Raw genomic sequence first — 20,749 nt, forward strand, 5'->3', positions numbered from 1 at the left:
TTGGCAAGTACAGAGTTACAAGCTGACAATTCAGCAGGGCTAATTTCTGAATGGGACTATTAAATATGATACTTCAAGATATCAAAATAAACATTGCATTAAACCTAACGTGATGCTCAAGTCAAAATGTATTTAACTTTTGCATTAATGGCAACTTTAGAAAGTTACCACTTTGCTGTCCAAAGTTTCCAGTTACTGTTTATGGTTGCACACAAGTTGTTTTCCTTGAAACAGCCTTCTGCCCTCCTGGGGAGAGGTGTGAATGACATTCCGAAAGGAAAACAAAGGGCCTGCAGTTGGCAGAGAGATATGTCCTTCACCTGGCAGGACGGCTAAATAGAATGTGTCCACAAAAGGTGGGCTTCAAAGGGGAAGCCTCCTTTGAAGGGTAAATGTGGTAGTCACATACGAGGGGGGCTGCTCTTGTGTTCTAGCAGACAGGCTAACATTTTGGACAGAGTGGGGCAAGCCATTGTCAAGCCGGTTTTCCATGGACCTGTAGCCCTCAGGTAGTCACACCTCTGGAATACGCTAGGGAGCTCCACCTACCCAGAGAAGGGTTCTACCGTTTTAGGAGTAGGTATAATGGTGCATTCTGGGCTAACTAGATGCCTCACTTCTCAGGAAGTCATAAGGAGGGGACCTGTTAGTCCATTGGCTAGTAGTCACCACATTCTCTGAGGGCATAAAATAGACATAAATGTGACACCCCTGGCAACCTGATCTTAGATCCCTTCTAAACTTGAGAGAGGACCAAAGAAGAATTGCCCTGCTGTTCCCTCGAAACAGCAAAGCGAGGCTACACCAAAGACTGGACTGCACCTGCTCCTCCTTGGGCTAGCAAAGAGAAATCTGTGCCTTTGGTGCGCTGCTCGAGGAAAAGTCATTGCTGAGCCCCCGAGAGAGAAGGTGACTCCAAGAGTCAGTTGGCTAGCTCCGTGTTGCAGTCACAGGGCCAAAAATTCTGAAGGAACTGGCGTTGGTGAGTTGTTGGCCAAGAATACCAGATCGCCGCTGGCTGCTGAAGTGCAGCCTGAGAGACTGGGTTGCAACCCTCATAAGTTGCAGCCAATTCAACTGGACCTGGGAGAGCCATCTGAGTGCAGCTTGGTCGCCCAGTATGGAAGTTACTTTAAGTTAATCAAGTTAAATGGAACTGCTGGTTTCACTGTAAATAGAAACCAGTTGCCACAGATTTTTGGCTATACTTCACCCAGACTTGGAGAGGCATCGACCCCTGAGGTCAAAGTCAACCCACTGTGGTCATGGACTGAGGGGTGGCCAGAGGTTGAACCCAGACACAGGCTCAGGATTTCATCATCCTTGAGAATTTTTAGCATAAAGCATCCCTTGTATCAGGACCACTACATTGATTCCTATGGTGTTCGCCCATAAACCCTGACACTGGGCCTGAGACTCCTCCCCTTGTGAGGTAAAGATTCACTAGGCCTTATTGGTCCCTGTGACTGGCTCCCCAATGAAGCTGGTTGCCATATGAGTGCCTTTATAACTGTTTTTGAGTTATATATTGTGGCTAAACCTAACCACGAGTTGCAGTAGACACCAATGATTTATTGCACTAATTGAAAACCTGTCACTTATTGAAGCCTCCAGTAGAACTTTTCTTTGAGGTATCTAATTAAAGATAACATTACAAACTGCTTTTATAACTTGGTGTTGGATTTTTATTGTGTAGTGTTTTCTTCTTATTCAACTATGTTGATACTTCTTAATTCTTTACACTTGTTCCTTTGATTAAGCCTGACTGTTGTGAATCACAGCTACCCAGGACTGAGCTGAGGATTTACACATTAATCAATCAATCAATCAATCAATCAGGGAATTGTAAGCACGCTACTCACCCGTGAGGGTCTTAAGGTGCTGAGGGGGGCGGGGGTCCGCAACTCTGTTTAGCCAAAGAGCCAGGTCTTGATGGTCTTCCTAAAGGTGTTCACACATAAACCTGACTGGACTTGATACTGTATTTGACTTTATTACATGGGGAGGTTGCCCAACCAGATCATATAATTAACCACTTTCCTCAGACTTATGTACAAGAGACTTCATCAGAGGCTTGTATACTCTTGATGTGCAATAAGCTCCTTTTGTCCATACAACAAGCCACACTCATGATGTACATACTCGGTGCTTAATTTCTAAAAATAAAGATGTCAATAATAAGCTCATGGATCCAATGTATTTCTTTAGAGTTGCTGTTTGCTGAGGTGGGCAAACGTCAAAGCTTCCTGGTTTTGATTTCACCTCATGGCTCTTTCTTCCACAACACTACACGTTCTGTCTTTTTTGTCTTACCCTGCTATGTCTATACCCTTCCTGCTTTCTCCCTTATTCCCTGTTTTCCATCTTTCTTTTTCTCCTACCTTTTCCCTTTATAGCTTTTCTTCCTCTTTCTATGGGTCAAAGTCTGACGATTATAAATAATTCCAGGTCCTCAAAAAGAAGTCCTGATGCACACCACTTCCAACGACCAGCACAAAATAAACACTGCACTGACATGCACCGCCTTTTAGATTGCACCACCATTTTCACATGACTTGTTTATAAGTGCCAACTCTTTGCAACAGTCCTACATCATGATGTGGGAATTTGTTGCTGGAAACCACTATTCATGAAAAACATATACTCTGTAACTTGTCTGTGAATCATGTTTGATTTCGTGCTGAGAAGCACAGTGACATTAACTAGACGAAAACAGTGTTATATACACATAGAAGTAGGAAACTAAAACTTCAACTACACCCCCCAAAGGTAGCTTTGAGCAGCCTCCCCAAATTAATATGTAGGCAATGATATACAACCACCTTGGTTTCATGTTGTGTCCAACTCTGAAGGAATGGAAGTGGCCAGGGCAGTTATTTTAACTTGGTCAGAGTTTGCCAACAACAGCACGGGCCCCTGTTTGCAAAGGGATTGGAATTCATAGTTGGATGGTGTTTACCACAGCTAGTAATTAGCAAGTGCAGTAAATACCTCACCCTTCATTAAATTTAAGAAAATCGAACCTTCCAGGATTTAGAATGTAAAAACAATATGGTATTGATAGTAACATGCAGATTTTGGTGAGCCGAGCACCAAAAGCTTGGAATAGGTGCTATTAATTGTACCCAGTAAATTCTGAACCCTACAGTGTTGGATTTTATCGGGTGCAATAAATAGCACCTAAACCTCAGAAAACAAATGGAATCAGGGTCTTTTTAGAGCTTGGAATGCCCGGAAAAGAAATGAGGCGCTATCTGCCTGATGGATTTGAGAGTTGCATGTAGACCTCACCGGCTCAGAGAAGTTCTCAGCTGTGAGACGGGGCTGACATGTAGAAAGGGAGCATGGAGTTAGGCAACCAGCTGTAGTGTTGAGGTGCCACCTGCTGGGGTACGTATATGTGTGCAGTGGCAAATCATTGGTTGCAGGAAGGAGGTGCCAACTGCAGTTGGGGTGATTTCATCTGCAGTGAGGGTGTGTCAGCAGTAGCAAATGTTCCCAGTTGCAGAGCGGAGGAGTCAGATGCGTGAGGTGCAGTGGGGAGTAGTGTCAGCAGCATTGGGCGTTTTCTGCTACAAGAATGAGGTACTGACTACAGAAGGGATAGGTGCACTGGAAGATTTCAGTGATATTGAGGTTTCCTGCAGTGAGAGAAATACCATATTCAGAGATGATCTGTCTACTAAAGGAGGTTCTAAGTTGCAGGATGTCAGAGGAAAAGGAGATGTGGACAGTGGATCTGTGTCAGCTGCAATTAAGAAGTGCCAGCTGCAGGGGGAGCAATGCTTAAGTTGAGCCTGTGGTTTCTGGCACTCTGCACCAGCACTTATCAGCTCACGTACTCATGACATTGCACCACATGGTGGCGCTCCCTGTCTAATTTGGAAATGAGCACAATAGTTGTTTAATAATTATGTGTACATAAAAAATTACTAATACCAGCTGCCCAAGCCATTCTTATAGCTTTGGGCGGAAAAGTCCAAATTGTCACCCTTGTAGAAGTGTCATAGTTAGTAGTTGTTATTGCCAGTGCAGGCAGGGGCAATGTGTGCTGCAAGCTGCAGTGGCTTCCTGACAAGGGCCCTTACATTTCTTTTTTTTTATAAACTAAGCACTGAGGGGGAGTTTTCAACTGCAGGAAGAATGTGTTGGAAGTAGGGGAAGAACACCTGGGGGCAGATTTACAAGCCCCTTGCGCTGGCAGTGTGTCACTTTTTGTGACGCACTGGCAGCGCTTTTTTCATCCCCATGTTTATACGGACAGGAAAAGCCACCCTGCGTGGTTTTTCCTGTCCTTCTAAATACGGCCCCTTTACACGCAACACTTTGCGTGAAAGGGGCATTCCATGGGTGTTGCTGTGGGTGTTCCCACGAAACACCCATTGAGCCAGACACATTTCAGGATTTACAAGAAATCGTAAACCTGGAAATGCGTCTGAATGCTACACCTACCCAGGGGAGGTGTAGGGAGGCGCAACGAGGAGAAATGTATTCGTTTCTCCTCATTGTTTTCCTCTTTCTATGCTTACTGCATTCTGCAGCCCATCATAGAAAGAGGAAATCACCTCAGGTGATTGTTTATGTACAGGAAGGTGTCCCTTCCTGTACATAAACAATCCTTTAAATCAATGACGTTTTACAAGTTCTATGTGTGCTAATGCAGCACACATAGAAGTTGTAAAACACCATTTCAGATTGTTTATGTGCAGGAAGGGAACCCTTCCTGCACATAAACAATCATCCCTGTGACGCAGGCATCCTTGCACCTTGGTGCAAGGTTGCCTGTGAGGCGGCGCATGACAGCAGTTTGTGCACCAGCACAGGGGGAAGCAGAGAGATGCCACATATTGTTCGAAATATGTCACATCCCTGTGCTTCAAAACGAATGCAGCGCGGCAGAGCAATATGACTTGCTTCTCTCCTCTTCCTTAGTTTATTGTAAATCTGCCACCTAGAATCAATCCCCACTTGGTCAAATTGTGCGGCAAATATTTTATTGCACCAAATTACTGCATATGAGAGCACTTCAAAATATTTGAGTTAGGGACGTGCATTGTATAAAAAAAATCTCTTGTGTTTGCCGTAATAGACTATAATATTGCTCCAAGTATAATAGGTATTTAGGCCACATATAGAGTTGTGGAGGCTAGTGTGCACACACAGAGGACCAGGAGCCAGGGGAGTTGTAGGTAACTGTGCTTTATTACGATTTACAATAGCGCAGGGAAGAGCGCCGGGTGTCTGCTCTGGGTCTGGCAGTGAAAACCGCGCGAACGCCGTTCGCGCATGCGCAGTGCAGGCTGGCGTGCCGGGCGTGTTGCGTCACACGCCGTTAGCGTCGGCAACTAGAACGCTACACCACATATCTCCCTTTTTTCCTCAAGGAAGAAAACAGTTCAGTGTTCAAAGTCCCATTATTCAAAGTCTCGCAGATGCAAGGGTCTGACCACCAATCTCCCCACACGCGTGCGTCCTACCGGAGTGGAAGCTCTCCTCAACAGCTCTGGGTCTGGGCTCTCTGCTCTACCTGCCCCTAGATCTTGTCCCGCTCTCCCAGGCGTTGCTTCTGCTCTCGCTGATGTTACTCTTCCACTGGTTTCGAGGGAATATCCCATGTCCCTGCTCTCTATTTCCATTTCTCCACTAGATCCTTCGGGCTCTTCTTCTCCCTTCATTGCCCCTTGTACTTGGACTGGCACGTCGTTGCTGTTCTCCTCCGGCCACTTCATTATCCTGTTGACTTTGGCCATGCGATCTTGTGATCACACCTTGCCGTCGCTAAGAAGTGCCGCTCTGCCATACACTTCTTCTACTTGTAAGGGAGGGCTGTACTTACTCTCCTCTTTCTTCTTCAGGATTGCGTGCTTCACTCTCAGCCACTCTACTTTTTCCAATGAAGAACTTTGCACCTTCTTTCTTTGGTTGTAGTGGTCTGTGTACACCTTCTGTGCTCTCTGCAAATTGTGTTGGACTACAGCAGGGGACCATTTGCTGGTAATCGTCTTCTCTCTCCAGACCACATTGTCCTTCGTGAACGGGTGTCTACCTCTGAGAATTTGGAAGGGACTGTACCCCGTCGTAGTGGGGGTAATCCTGTACGCCCACACGATTCTTTGGACCTCCAGTTCCCAGTCCTTTCCTTGCATTATGGCGGCTTGAATGGAACCCATCAGCACGCGATTGAATCTTTCCACTTGTCCATTACAGGCGGGATGATACACTGCAGTGTGTTTCGACTTGATTCCATTTCTTTCCATGTATCTTTGCCATTTCTCAGACGTGAACTGTGGGCCATTGTCTGTCAGTATCGTCCTCGGAATACCTTCTCTTAAGAAGACGGAGGTGAGAAATTTGATTACGACTTCTGTGTCCATTATGTCATGCACATGCACCTCAGGCCATTTGGAATATTTGTCCACAATCACACACAAATACTTGGCTATTCCTTGCCCATCCAGGACCGGCCCCAAGATGTCAACAGCTACATCTTCCCACGGGTCGCTGGGTTGTTCGAAGCGGGCTAATGCAGGTCTCAATGGCTTGAGTACTTTATCCGACTCTTGGCACTGGTTGCAGTCCCTGACATGTCTCTCGATTGCGATGTCCATACCTGGCCACCAGTACATCTGCTTTACTCGCGACTTGGTCTTGACTATTCCAAGATGTCCTTCGTGCATTTGGTTCAGCAGTGTCGGGATTAAGTCCAGTGGAGGTATCACTTTGTCCCCTCGGTATATAAAAGTACCTGAATCACTCATGGACAACTCCTCTCTCACCTCAAACAATTTCTTGAGTTCTTCCTTCAGTTTTCTTTTGTCGGGCCAGCCATCGACTAAGTACTTCTTTGCCTCTTCCAATGTCTCATCTTTTTCATAGGCCTGGGTCCATTCCTGCAGGCTTATCGCTCTCTCTACATCTTCCATTGCTGCTACCATTTCCTCATTCTCTTCCGCGGGAGTTGGTGCTTCCTCCATGTTGGACGCCCTGCTAAGGTAGTCCGCCACCTTGTTGCGCGTGCCCGGGATGAACTCAACGTCATAGGTGTACTCCAACAACTTGAGTGTCATCTTCGCGATGCGCGGGGTGGCCGTTGCATGGCCACTGGAGGTCAGCACCTTGACTAGTGGCTTGTGGTCGGTTTGCAGGCGGAATCGTGTGCCCCACAAAAACTGCCGGAACTTTCCCATGGCCCACACTACTGCCATCATTTCCTTCTCAATTACACTGAATTTCTGCTCAGTGGCTGACAGCGCTCTGGACGCAAAGCTGAGTGTCTCGACAGTGTTTTCCTCTCTTTGTTGAGCCAGCACTGCTCCCAGTCCCTTGTCACTGGCATCCGTTGTTAGGATGCTGGCTCCCACGGGGTCATAACCCTGCAACGGTACAGCCTGACTGATGTCCTTTTTCAACCCCTCAAACTCCGTTTGAGTTGCACTGTCCCAGAGAAAGGGAGTCTTGCCTCTGATCAACTGACGCAAGCCATGTGTCTTTGTCGCGAAGTTTTGGACAAACTTACTATAGTACTCCGCCATCCCAAGGAATGATCGTACCTCCTCTTTGCTGGTGGGGGCTCTAGCATCGCAGATGGCTCTCACATTGTCCTTTTTTGGCGTGATCCCGTGCCCACTTATTTCATGTCCCAGGTAGGTGACTGAGGACATACCAAAGCGACACTTCTCCCATTCAGCCGTGAGACCTTTTTCTTGCAATACTCTCAGTACTTGGTCCAGTTTGGCGTCATGGTCCTTACGATCCATCCCCAATACCAAGATGTCATCCTGGAAGTATTGTATGCCTTTGACGTCTCTGAACAGGCGGTGCATGAGTTTTTGGAAAACTGCCGCAGCAGACGCCAGGCCAAAAGGCATCCTGCGAAATCGGTAGCACCCATAGGGGGTAATGAAGGATGTCAGTTTCCTGCTGGATGGGTGGAGTTCGATCTGGTGGTACGCCGACGTGAGATCAATGGTGGAGAACCACTGCACGCCTCTGGTTTTTGCTAGCATCTCTTCGATTCTCGGGAGAGGGAATTTCTCCACCACCAGGCATTTATTTAGCTCATGCAAGTCCACACACAGGCGCACTTTCCCGTTGGGCTTCCTGGCTACCACAAGTGGTGCCAGCCACTCTGAACTGTCGATGGGCTCTATGATACCTTGCTCTTCCAGTCGGGCCAATTCTTGTTGGACTGCTTCTCTCACTGCGATGGGTAAATTTCGGACCTTGTGGGACACCGGTAGGGAGTTCTCTTTGAGCACGATCTTATGCCTGAATTTCTCCAATTTGCCCACTTTGCCTCCGAAGACTCTGTGGTATTCTTTCCTCACCTTGTCCACATCAGGCCACTGCTCGTTGTCTGTAAGGAGGATTTGTTCCTTGCCTCCAGGGTCTAGTTTAATTCCTAAGTCTCCTTGGTCTCTCCAACCCAAGACAGAGGGTCCTTTCTCTGCTACATACAGCTTGCAGGTAGCTTTCCTTCCACGGAACTCGAACAGGAGGCTCCGGTACCCCACCATGGGGATCAGGTTTTCCGTGTACGATATCGGTCTGATGTCTGGCGGATCGAGGTGTGAACCGAGGGTCGTGCTGAAGTCTCCTTCCCACACCGATCTCTGTACAATGGAGTCAATTGCTACTTTGATTTTCACTCCCCCTATCGTCATTTCGGCTCGCGGCTTGTCGGATCGGCGAGCGTTGACACTTAGGACTTGCTCCTCAATGCACAGAACTTCATCGTCTTGGCCCGTTTCCTCACCTGTGTCCGCTTCCTGACGTTGCTGTGCTATGTACTTCACCATTGCCTTTTTCTCCTTCTTGCGGCACACTTTCTCGTAGTGGCCGATCAGACCACAGAACATACATTTCGCTCGAAAGGCTGGGCAGCGTTTGTCCTGAGCAGAGTGGTTGGTACTGCCACATCTGTAGCATGACGATCCGGTGGCCGGGAACTGTTTTCCAGCAAGTCCCGATTTTCCCGCCCATTTGCTGGGTGCGCGGTCTCCGCTCGGCGCCATTTTGTGCCTGTACGACGGTTCTGCGTCATCAATCTTGTTAACCATTACTCTTTGCGCGCTTTCTTTCTTTGCAGCCTCTGCGCATCTCTTGGAGAGTTCCGCCTTCTTCACCATCGCGATTACTTCTTTTAACGTGGCTTCCCCATGAGCCCATAGCTTGTCTTGCACGTTCTTGTTGGTAGTGTGCATTACTATCTGGTCTTTGATGAAGTCTTCTTCCATGTTTCCATACCCGCACGTGCCTGCAAGTCTTCTCAAAGCTGCCACGTAGTCGTCGACCGACTCTCCTTCACTTTGTTTCCTTTGCTGGAAGTTGAACCGGTCAATGGAGACTCATACCCCCGGGCGGTAGTGGGTATCCAGGTCTTCCAAGGCCTGCTTGAAGTGATCGGCATCAGCTGCTAGAAGTGGTGCTGACGCGATATTCTTGAATACTCTTATGCCCTCTGGGCCCAAGTTGTGCAGTAATATCCGTCTCCGTCTCGCTGGGGTGAACTCATCTGTGGATTCGTCCTCCAGGGCTTCTAGATAGTTGCCGAAGTACTCCCTCCAGTCCTCCCACTTCATCTGTGGTTCGCCAGGTCTTGGCAGGAACGGGATGGGGGCTGTGAGTGAGGACGTCTGGCTACTCATTTTGATCCGTTCTCCCTGTCTTTCTTCTTGGTTCCTGGGGCTGCCCGGTGCGTTATCGTCTCCTTCTTGATGCTCGGGGCTGCCAGGGGCGCTGGCGCCGTCTGTTTGCGACGTCGCGGTGCTGTGTGCGCTACTCCCCGCTCCTTCGTGGGTGTCTTTCTCCGCCAGGTTCTACGTGGGTTGGTTGCGCGGCCAGCGGTGGTCTCGCACTGTTCGCCTTGCTTTTCTGACCTGTGCTGGGGTTCTTCTTTTGTCTGCACCTCTGCCACGCTCTTCCCTTTGATGGTGTCTCTTCCTGCTTTGCAGGTGACTCCGCGTTCTGGCGTTCCCTTGGACTTCCTCCGCACCTGCTCTGCTTGGTGCTGCTCCTTCTTTCTCTTGTGGGCAGATCCCACCTTCGTCGCCACTGTGGAGGCTAGTGTGCACACACAGAGGACCAGGAGCCAGGGGAGTTGTAGGTAACTGTGCTTTATTACGATTTACAATAGCGCAGGGAAGAGTGTCTGCTCTGGGTCGCGCAGTGCCGGCAGTGAAAACTGCGCGAGCGCCGTTCGCGCATGCGCAGTGCAGGCTGGCGTGCCGGGCGTGTTGCGTCACACGCCGTTAGCGTCGGCAACTAGAACACTACACCACAAGAGTGCACACAACATCTGATTTTCCGCTAGGGTTGCCACCTGACCAGTCTTCTACTGGCACGATCAGTATTTTAATGTCCCAGCTAGAAAAAAAATAGTAAATCGCGTAAAACCGGTATTTTTAACTTTTTTCTGTACATACTTCAGAATGCAAATAGAAATAGAAAGCACTTGTAAATGTGTTGCGGTGGTGCCTTAATGCTCCCCGACTAGTAAACAAAGACAGAAAAGCTTTTTTACAAATGCATACATAGAAGTTTGTTTACAATCTTATTTAGTATCACATCCAGGCCTTTGCAGACTCTTGAAACAAATGGCAGGTATCTTTCTCTTGGAAAGGCGACAACCCTGTTTGCCTCTAAGTTCACTAATGGCATTATCGTCACAAGGGGGGACATGAATGTCTCTAAATTCAGTAGCACATCTTCCACGTGTAATAAACGCCTATCAAAGCAGTGATATATTCCAATGTTCAAAGGTGAAATGCTTCCATTGAGGAAAAAAAACACCGTTTTGAATTTTGAAGAAACTGTAACCTACTTTCATATGATGTTTGTTGCACGATTTATTTGTCAAATATGATCATGGTTCAGTTCGGGTAAGGGTCATTTGTTGGCCGCCCTGTCTCGTTTCAGTGGCAGCGCTGAGTGAGTCGTGTCGCTGCAGGTGAAATTCGTAGCTGACTGGAACAGCGTTGAGCTGCAGGTAGAGGCGTGGCGAGAGATTGTGCCTTCCGGGAGAGTACGTGTGATTTCCGGACATAGAAAAGTTAAGCATCACACAACTGCTGCTGGATAAGAGGAACATAGTGCGCCGGGTTCTTCTGAGTTTTGAACGAGTAAGTGTCTGAGATTAGCACCAACCTGCGCGCAACATTACTGCTTTGGGGACCATCTGCAAATTCATATCCTCGCCACATGAGTTCAAGGAGGGCTTGCTGACTAAGTCTGACACCAAAATAGTGTTTTCCCTGCGCAGAGCTGGCCTTTGCTCAGAGAAGGCACCGGTAGAAGTTGACACCCCTTCCCTCTCATCTTCTTTAATTACCTTTGTATTTAAAATGTTGAGAGCTTTAGGAGGAGAGGGGCACGATTAAGGGGCGCAATGAAAAGAAAACCTAACAAAAAGCAGTCAAGGATGCCAGCAGCCTTCTAAAAAAGTGTTTAAACACGGCGCACCACCGCCCCCCTGGAGGTCGTCTTACTGAGCATTGGCCTAGTTCTCCCTTAAAGTACTATCGCTTTCAGGGGGCGCCATGTTTACGTATACGTCCATGGACAGGGTTACCAGATTGCTCCATGTCACCTTGGCACCACTTTTCCATTCTTTGACTTTGCTTTTACATAGCATTGTCATGTGTATTGGTCCAGTGGGCTAAAGTAAAATTAAACAAAACTGCAACTCCCAGAATGCACTGTTATGTTAAATCAACACTGAGAAATAGAAACATTGTGTCCTGGTGACATGGAGTCATCTGATCACCCTATCCACAGAAAACTGTTAGACAATCAGTGAGACATTATGAAATTCAGGAGACCAGGGGCTGTATCACATAAAGCAAGCACTGAGACCATTAAGTTGTCTCTGCTGTCTTACGTGGATGGAGAGGTAAAGCAACACTATTTTACCATCTTAGATAGTGGCAACAGGTTGCTTTTTACATGAACTTTCAAGACGTGCTGCTTTGGGCTGGCAATAAAGCAGCAATTGTTGACCTTTTCACAGTTAACAACATAACATAGTACTAACGTACAAAAAGCACCATAACAGCACATTTAAAAATAATAGGGCACATCACAACAAAAAAGTCAAAACAGAACGTGACACAACTGCAGAACAAAACAACAAAATGATGGTGCAATAATGCAGCACAAAACACAGCAGCATAACAAACAGAGCACATCATCACCACAACAAAATACCACACAATTATGCATAAATGTCCTTGTCACATATTACCACCTCCAGAATCCTGTTTCCAGAATATGGTGGTAAAAGGTGTTTTCACCAAGCGCTGCATGAACCTGTGGCGGCTGGTGACATTTGAAAGTGGTGACACAAAAGTACGTGATGGATGCCTGTAGCAAGTGAGCCCGACCCTCATAAAGGTGGTTTGAGGGGTTCTCCCCCCAGGAAAGTTTGAAAAAGGAGTGGGCAAATGGTGCATTTTTAAGCAAATTTGAGAAAGCAAGAAGGTTAATAAAGCAATTACGAAATTGTAGTTATGACGTCAATAATGAGATTTCAAATGATAATGACGAAGGTAGCTGCTTATTCAAAATAACCACAGAACTTCATAACAGACTTTGATATAACAATGGAGTGTGTACCTCACATATTTCTTTATTCATTGCTCTACCTCTAGGGAGCCCACTGATATAAGCAACATCTTTCTAGATGGTGTTTCACTTTCAGTCTCTGTTATGTAATATGAGTAACTTCTATGGGGCACTGCATCTCAACTGCACACTACACTGTTTTCATGGCTACAGACCAGCTGTAGCTGTACGACAAACAGCCAAGCACTACTGGTGTACCGTACACACTACATCTATAGGGCTTGCATTTATACGACATACAGTACCATGTAGAAGCATTATAGAACTGTTTCCTACCTAATATACATTGCAAAACTGTATCTATTATATACCACATGAAGTACAGTCCTGCCACTACCTGGTATGCAGTACAACACTGCACCTGCACAGTACAGTGCAGTACTATATGAATCCAGCACAGAATGCAGCATAACAACTAATTATACGATGAACAGCACTTCACAGTTTCTATATGACATCCAGCACCGGATGGTCAATCCAACACCGCACTGTCGGTACGGGACACAAGTCCATTTCCATCTCTATGGCACACAGTTGTGCAGTCATGTGAACAATAGCATGAGAGCTGCACAACTGCTCACCATCAATGGACTACATGCAACTGCACTATAATCATACTACATACTACTACTACCAAGTGCTCTTTCTGATCTTAGACTGTTAGGGCCTGATTTATGAAAGCCTTGCGCCACCGGTGCGTCACTTTTTCCCATGTTAAAAGTGACGCACCGGCGGCGCAAGGCCTTCATAAATAAGGCCCTTAGTCATTAAGCAGTATCCGAGTTCTAAAAGCTTTTTACCAGAAACGCGTTCACTTATAGGTGAATGCACAACATGACCCAAGGTTGGCAGCAACACAACTCTCTTCTGTTTCCTGGCAAAAGTTAGAACACTAGTACCAATAGTCATGATTAATCAGATATTAGAAAGTAGAACATCCAAGTGCCCTGACATGCATCCCTTCCCTGAAACAAGAAATACATATTTTTATTCTTTCTTTTTAACTATATTAAATGGTAGGTATGTTAATTAAATTGGCCTTCCTGGGTAATGCCATAATTGTTCTTTCTATCAGCAGAAATTTTGCATAAGATGCCTTATCGAGACCACCAGGCCAATCAATTTTAGCTATTTCTTTGCCTCGTCTTACATGGCCCTAAGCCGTACCCTTGTTTTATTTTTTAGTACAATTGCTCCCTTATCGGCCTTCATAAATTCAAAGTGTATTTTTGAGCCAAGTCTGACCCTGTGTGATCAGATCCCTACCCATGTTTAAATGTCTGATGACAATTTCTTTGGCAACCGTACACATAATAGTGACCTTTTATATTGCATATATTTTAATAAGCAGTTTATTAAACCCAACACCACGGAGGATACTTTAAATTGTATTTGAGTCTCACCCCTGGCAGTCTGAATCCAGTCGCCACCGCAGGTTATAACTGAATTCGCAATTTACACATGCAGATTCAAGAATAGGACAAAAGTACAGAAAAGAAGCTAGGATTTAACACATATCCCACCCGTAAACAGAAGCAGAACATAACTCCCAAAATGTGTCATAGACACTAACACTCACTGTCCTGTCTGTCACAGTGAATAGACTTCGCCTCCAGGCATACATGGGAGTTCACTAGCTTGGCCCTGCAGTCCCACCCCGCGACTCCTGAGCAGGGGCGACTCGTCCCTTTTGGCTGAAGAGCGTCGCCACACTGCTGAAAGCCAGCAGAGGCAACCAACAAAAATAAAATGACCATAAAAATGTTTTATTTGCATTTTATCTTTCCCCCTGTAGGCTGCGAGCCGAGGGAGGGGCGGGGCCATCCACACTGATGCTGCAGCAGAGTGGGAGAAGGGAGTGGTGGGCACTGCTAAGTGTGCATGATGGTTTAGCTGACCCCCTGGGCCGGCCAAGCCGTCATGCGCACTTAGCTTTTTCCTACCCGAGCTGTACTGTACAGCCTGGTGGAGAACCAACATAGGCTCCCAGGCACTGTCTGAGCACTGAACCAGGGTGCTGAGACCAAAAAACCAATCAATAGTATTCCCAGCATGAGAGCAGAGCTGGGATTAGCACCTGGGAGCCTGCACAGTGTGCAGCAGTTCCTGGAAGTCCAGAGGAGAGGATAGGTAGCAAGGTGGAACCCATCGGAACAAGTAAGCACAATTTTATATATGCATAATTTTGTTTTTAGTTTGTATTTCCCCGGCCCGCTGCTTCGCAATACGAGCGACCGCTACTGCTCCTGAGCCAAACTTGATGGATACTTCTCCCTTGCTGTAAATGGCATCAGAGCCTTAGCATTGGGTCAGTCAGTGGCTTCCATGGCTCCTTTGCAGAAGTGGGGTCTGTGTATGTAATCCCCTGGGATCGTAGCATTGCAGGTAGGCGAGGGTTCGAGTGCACATGTCAGGCTGGGCAGAGCAAGGCACCCATCCAATCCTTCATGTGCACTTCACCCCAAGGAGGCCCAGCTGTGTCATTTTTAGCCCTTCAAGCTCAACCCACCTCACCCACATCCGTCACCGCCCGCCCTCACTTGAACCTACTGCAAAATGGCAAACTTTGCTGGGCCATGCTCTGCACTGCTGCTGCTAATAATAAACAAACAATAAAATGAAATCATTAAAAGGAATCATTTATTTTTGGGGCCGGGGCGTAGGAGGGCAACACCCCCATGCCCCAGTAAAGAAACCGCCGCTGGCCTTAACTTGTCACCAATGCCATGTATAGTGCCAGTCGAAACTGTTATTGTTAGACTTTATGGCTACTTACAAGGCTACTTACAATATGCCATTAAAAAAAACATTGGTAGCCTTTTAATTAGAGGCAAGAAATGCCTAGATCATTATCTATGATCTGAATGGATCAGTTTGGGCTGGGGAGCTGGGCATGGAGAAGGGTGTATTTATTATGCTCTCCACACCTTTAACATTTTTTATGGCCTTACTATGACAAAACCAATGTAATCAGTACTTCAATACTGTATCTTTCTCTTGGGTGACTTATTTGTTTAGTTTTTACTGCTATGTCTTATTCAAAGACTTTGCTCTCTTCTTTTTGACTCTTTGTGGGTTTCCTTCAACAGCTGACCTAAAGGAAATACTTTTTTTGTTTTTTTAAACACGTGTGGCTGAGTGTTCCATTGGCGGGCATGTTCTGCTCCTTTGCAGATGCAACAGGGCTGCTATCTTGATATTATAGAAAGTTACATTTGACCATCTAGGAACGATATTTTTTATTCACGCAAAATAGCCGCCCCCAGTGCTTGTTGTCGCATGAATGTTTAAATGGAGATCAAACCTTTTTGTTTTAATGTTGACCAGTTTGTTGAAGAGCACTATTTTTTATTATAAATGTATAATACTGAAAAATCGTCTAAGATTGTATTCATGCATTATTTCCTTTTTTCTTGCAGAAGGGTTGATTGTTTTCATAAATTGGACAGAACATGTATCGTAAGAGATCTGAGGTGTAGCTGTGGGTTTGGTTTAATAGTGGTTTGGGTGTATTGCAGTGTAGTCCCGGAAGTACAAATATGTTTAGACCAATACATTGACATTTGTCTGCCTAATTTCTGTCTGAACACCTAGGTACACGTGATTGTCACACTAGAAGTCTTAAAGCACACAGGGCATTAATTTCATTTTTGTTTAATGTACGCTTTTAAAAACTGAAAACAATAAGTGTAAACGCATTATAATTTCAGGCACGTTTTCAAGCTTTCAAAGAGGAGGAAGCTGCAGTCTCAGAGCATGTTGGTACTAAATGTTTCGTGTTGTTAAATCTTTCCTTTTACTTATTCACTTGTTCCTGGAAAATGCTTTTCTAAGATTGTGACAAATGCTCAGACATCGGTGCTTCTTGTCAAACACAAACCCAACCGGTTTCTGGAAATGTTCTGCCAGATGTGCCTTTTGCCTGGCTCGGCTTGCCTTAAAACAACAAAATCAGTCCTTGCAAAAATGTTACCCCACACTGCAAAGGCCTCTAAATGGAACCTAAACGAGTACCTTTATTTCTGGGTCATTGCGGGTGATGGAGCATGATTATTTGAGAATAATCTTGCTTGATCAAATCTGCTCATAAGATGTGTTTTAATAAATATGACTACAGTTTGTAGAATTATTAAAGTGGGAAATCCTAAATGTGCAAGGTGGAGAATGTGCAAGAGAGACACGACACATTTAGTAATTGAAGCTGCAATGAAAAGCTTGCAGAAAGGTTGAAAACTAGGGTTTTGAGAAATGTCTTCGACAGGAGAGAGAAACTTAATAACGTACTAAGTAATTTGCAAGTAGAATGTAGAAAATATGATGAGAATGCTTGAAGAACTTTTTTCTTTCCTATGTTTTCTCTGATCATTAGGAGTTAAAAGCAGAAAAGTGATTGCTTATAATATTTTCATCTATGAATAACCGACATCAGATGATGTTTGAGTTTAATTGAAACTATGTTTTTTCTTACATCGTTTTATATTCTTTTTCGATCCTTTTATACAATATTAATGAGTGTGAGTTTGTTTATTCTTTTTTTATTAACCATTAAACATATGCTTCAATAGAGAACAGTACAATGTACAAAGTGGGTGGTTTGGCATATACAATTACATAGCAGTGTCCACATTTCAAAACTCCCAATAGCCCAATGTGTTTTATTCTTTTTGGTTTTTCTGTGAAGGCCTTAAAACCTGCTATGTTATTTTCCTTTCTAACAAGGCTTCGGTATTTGGTCCTTCAGTATTTCTAAAATGCTGATTTATTAGTTTTAGTTGTGCACATCATATCACTAGAATGTCCTTTCTACAGTTAGATTATTTCTTTCTATGAATAATTAAGTCAACTATGTTGCAAGCTGATGTGGAAGCGAGTGAGTGGATGTGAAGAAATCTCAAATGTTTTTCCTACTTCCGAGGTGCCAATGATGTCTTGCAAATGAACAAAGGACTATCTAGTTAAAGTTCCGGATTGACTAGCCTGGAGAATGAACACCTCATGAATCCTAACCAATAGAAGTGTGTAAAACTGTAAAAATGAAACATTTGGGGGTTGGAATTGTGAACATTTTGGGGGTATAATTACTTTAGTTGGAAAAGAGCTGGGCAGTAGCTGTTTGATGATAAGAAGAGGGCCTTTGCAGCTGCATTCTCTATGCTACTCTGGCTGGCTATTATCTTTCCAAATCCTGGGCGTGACATGCTGTTGGTCCGAATCGTTGATTCTCCCTTAAACTGAACTATCCTGATTACCTTAAACTTCATCAGCTGGTGATGTTGTACAATCTATAATTTTTTGGCTGAAGGGTTGACTATTTTCTGACTATTGACCGCTGTGCATTAGCTCATTGATCTTCGGTTCGTATGATATCTCAAATTGCATACTGAAAGTACAATGTATATCTTCTCTTTGTCTCTCTATTTCTCCTCTCACGCTTGTTATTGATTTATGATGTATTTGCCATGCTCTGTATTTCCTTATTGTGATTTACCGGTATTCATTGAAATAACAAAATAATTGACATTCTAATGTGTTTGTGTATTGGCTATTCAAATTTCATTATTTAGATAAAAGAAATCTTGATAAGTATACAGAGTTTCTTTATTGGAGAGTTGTTTTGACATTATATGTACTTGATTAGTGTTGTTAGTTAGCTATTTTTTGTATTATAGGTCCTCATGAAGGAAATAGCATCCATCTCTAATTATCTGAGTCCCTATTAGCTCTTCTAAAGATCTATCGGAGGACCTCATGATTGAAGTGGTTATAGAGTTTCTATGGGCCCCAACTCTTGGATATAGAAAAGTTACTGAACACAAAATTTTGGAGATTGTGTTAAAGATTATAAAATTTGTTTTGCCCCTTCCGTTGGATCAGTTTTCTGGTAGTCTTATCAGATGGTTTGTTTCGACTAAATACACTAGGCAATGAAAAGGTGGAATTAAGAGACATTTGACTGACTATAAAAATTTACCTTTTATGTTATATGTTGTGGTCCGTCATTGACCTTAATGGAAGTAACAGGTCTGTCATTCGCCTAATATCCAAAGATAAAGCATAAGGGCAGACTTAGTGTGCCATATACTAAAAGTGTTGTCTGCTGTTGATGCAGTGCTGAGCAGTGGTCGTATTGTTGGTACTTGCACAGGTAATCTTGAAGTGTGAATAGAGAGTATTATTTAGGTAACTTCAGAAAGCGCATCTGGAGAAGTCCTGAGAGTTTTCACTTGAGTGAGGGTAAAATCACGCTGATAGAGATTTTACGGGAAGTAAAATAATTCTTAGAGTGTATGGTTCTATTGTTTTCCTTTCAAGTGGAGCACACAAGTAGTTTTATGTTTTTGTTTGTTAAAGACCTTGTAAAGAGGCTGATTTTGTAAAGGGAGGGTCAGTCGCAGGAGTTAAATTAACTTCACAAGGTGCTGCGCTGGTATTGGTCGGTTGCTGAAAATCGTCACAAATGTGCAGCGCTGGTATAGGTTGGTTGCTGTGAGCCGAGCTGGGATTGGACAGCGTGAATAATTCTGATTGCAAAAAACACAGTTGATGGACAGAATGTAGAACAATGTCATACATTCACCCCAGTACAATGATCTGGGATTATGAATCCGAAACCGGTACCAGGATGCTTATTTCCGGTCCATGGAAGACATGGCTTGGCAGTTCGGGCTGGACTGTTCCCATGAGGCACAGGGTCAGAGTGATTTGCATATAGCCATGTCTGAAATGGGGTGGCTGAGTGGGCTAAAGAAAGGTGATGGAATAAACCCAGATCAGTTGACTGGGGGTGAGTGTTTGATTTGCTCAAACGCTCCGTCCATCATCCCCTTTTGTATCGCTTTGTTCGCCCTAAGTGTGGCAGGGTATGCTCAGACGTGAGTCCCTTGCTCACTTTGCCACTGGATTCAAGATAGCCTGGCTGATGAGGATTATGAATCCGAAACCGGTCCCAGGATGCTTGTTTCCGGTCCATGGAAGACATGGCTTGGCAGTTCGGGCTGGACTGTTCCCATGAGGCACAGGGTCAGACTGATTTGCATATAGCCATGTCTGAAATGGGGTGGCTGAGTGGGCTAAAGAATGGTGATGGATTAAACCCAGATCAGTTGACTGGGGGTGAGTGTTTGATTTGCTCAAACGCTCCGTCCATCATCCCCTTTTGTATCGCTTAATTCTGATTGATAGCAGAGAATCATAACACGGAAAATAATTGTTGGAGTTTTTAAGTTAAATTAGCGTAGAGAATTATTAAGTTATTAAAACTGTTAAAAAACCTGTTTAGCAAAGATGAGCCTGTACCCATTAGAGAAGGAATTCCTGTGGCTCCTGAAGGGACCCCTGCTTCATTGATGTAATTAGGAAGGGGTTATCACATGTGTACATGGTTAGAAAATTGGATGAAGTATACTGAAAGAGATGATAGTTTAGCATTTCCAGAGAATTGGACTTTTAATCCTAGAATTTTAGAGACTTTAAGGAGAAAATTAATAATTTGAGACCCTGTCCTAGACCTATGCAGTATGATGCACTTAAAGAATGATATATAAGATAGATAAGATATTTTATTTTGATTGATTAATTAAAATCTTTGCAAATGCATTACAAAAAGATTTCCTTTATACACAGATAAATACAATTAAAAGCAATTAAGACCACATAATGTAAAAAAGGACATCAGCTGTGTATACAATTAGCTGTTTTTAAAGACATTATCATAGACTCTTATGACTAATGTAATACTATCTGACAATGACTACCACAACTTCTCCGGTCGGAGGGCACAGCGTAACCAGGTCTGATGTCCAGATTAGAGTCTTGGTAATTAAAGTGCAAGTACAATTAAAACAAGATAGTGAGTTAATGTTACACTTAAAAAGCATTAGAGCGGGTTTCGGACAACAACAAGGTTTTAAGTCTCTTTGTTACCATTTCAAAAAATGTTGTTAGCCGACAGTTAAGCTGGACGTTACTGCGATTGAAGCAAAGCTTAACTGCCTGCCTGCCTACAGGTTCCGGATGCCGTGATACATAAAAAAAGGACATAACAAAGTGCATCTTATGTCTTTTAAGTTGGGGCAGTTGCAGATAACGTGAGTGATGTCTTCCTTCCCACTTCCACATAGACGGCAAG

This window comes from Lissotriton helveticus, chromosome 11, assembly GCF_964261635.1.
Source record: "Lissotriton helveticus chromosome 11, aLisHel1.1, whole genome shotgun sequence".
NCBI lineage: Eukaryota > Metazoa > Chordata > Amphibia > Caudata > Salamandridae > Lissotriton > Lissotriton helveticus.